Genomic DNA, 1686 nt, shown 5'->3' on the forward strand with positions numbered 1-1686 from the left:
GTCTCCTACTCTTAGAAAAGTCCTACTTTTTACTAAGAATTTTTTGACACTTAAGTCAAAGCTTAAGACTATTCTTAAGAGCATTTCTGAGAAGTTTTATACATACGGGCCCAGAAAAGCTTTTAGTATGTGCGATAACTGCTGCAGAGTAAACATGTCAGTTACAGATGGTTTGCGTGCTTGTTTTGTTATACTCATGAACTCTCAAACCAACTAAAATGTTGATAAATATGCAAATGAAATTAAATGCACAAATTAAATTCAATTTAAAAAACACAATACATTTTTTTATTTAATTTAAAAGAAATAATTAAAATGTAAAACATAATCAAATAAAATAAATAGTAATTGCGATTTAAAATTAATAAGAAAAATGCACAAATAGAATACATTACATAAAAGTAATTTACATTTTATTTACATGTAATTATAATAAATAATAATAATTTATTATTATTACTATTATTATTATAAAATTTAAACCTGATTAAATTTAAGACTACTCTTTTAAATGAATCTTTCCTCTTGCAAAACCATTACAATTTTAATTCTGTAACACTTCTAGCTATGTAAACTTTTTTGTGCATCAATGCATTCTGAAATGTGTCAGTATGGGCTCAAAATGATGATGCATTTAGTTGCAACAAATAAAATGCTGCAAAAGTCTGCAAAGCTGGAAATTTTGTTAATTGCAAAAAGAAATACGTCTTTAAAAAAAAAAACACTAATAATAACTTGAATTCCGAACAATAGAAGAAATGTGTCAGTATGGGCTCAAAATGATGATGCATTTAGTTGCAACAAATAAAATGCTGCAAAAGTCTGCAAAGCTGGAAATTTTGTTAATTGCAAAAAGAAATACGTCTTTAAAAAAAAAAACACTAATAATAACTTGAATTCCGAACAATAGAAGCTAATGGGTAGTCGACACAAGTATAAGTGTTTGTGTGTGGAGCAGTTATTAACTAGGCAAATCCCCTTGGATTCAACAAAAGAATCCAGATTCGCCTTGTACATTACAGCATTATATTAGTGGAACGATGTGTAAAAATGTGAGTGTGTGTGTGAGGCGACCTAGTGGAAATAGAAGACCATCTGCGTTTAGCTATAAATCTTATCTTTTTTTTCTCTCTCTTGCTCTGATCAAGCCTAGTGAGCCAAACCCTGCAGCGGAGCCGGACTGTAGGAGGGTTTCTTATGGGACATGCAGCACGTATTCATGAACACACACATGCAAACAAAGGGTCAGATTCACAAAGGGCAGGTCAAATCCGCAGTTTTCCTACATGACGTCAGCGGGAGCGTTCCAGAATCTTGCATGGTGACTTACAAACACAGGTCTGAGTGCTCAATGAAAGGGATGGTGTTCAAAAATACACTTTTGTCTTCATTCACTCACTCTCATGTTGTTCCAAACCTTCACGACTTGCTTTCTTCAGAAGAAGACAAAAAGGAAATGTTAGGGTGAATGTTTGAGAAGCTGTTTTTCATGAGTGGATGGTGATTTATAAAGCTACAACAGACAAAAAAGCATAATAAACGTTAGGGGTGTAACGGTACACAAACATGACGATTCACTACGTACCTCAGTTTTGACGTCACAGTTCAGTATGGGGAAAAATAAACAAAAAATTTATTATTTTTTACATGAAGCAGTGGTTTACTGAACAAATTGCTCTTTCTTTA

General features: G+C 32.4%; 1 protein-coding gene across 1 annotated transcript in view; it reads right to left on the bottom strand.

Moving 5' to 3' along the window:
- The window catches only part of LOC107669049 (DENN domain-containing protein 2A-like), a 36992-nt gene extending 35579 nt beyond the window's left edge, over window positions 1–1413 (bottom strand). The window contains exon 1 of the mRNA XM_016461148.1: window positions 1400–1413. The gene's annotated coding sequence lies outside the window, so the exon portion shown is untranslated. The remainder of the gene's footprint in view (window positions 1–1399) is intronic.
- Between the last annotated feature and the right edge of the window lie 273 nt (window positions 1414–1686).

This window comes from Sinocyclocheilus anshuiensis, unplaced genomic scaffold, assembly GCF_001515605.1.
Source record: "Sinocyclocheilus anshuiensis isolate Anshui unplaced genomic scaffold, SAMN03320099.WGS_v1.1 scaffold324, whole genome shotgun sequence".
NCBI lineage: Eukaryota > Metazoa > Chordata > Actinopteri > Cypriniformes > Cyprinidae > Sinocyclocheilus > Sinocyclocheilus anshuiensis.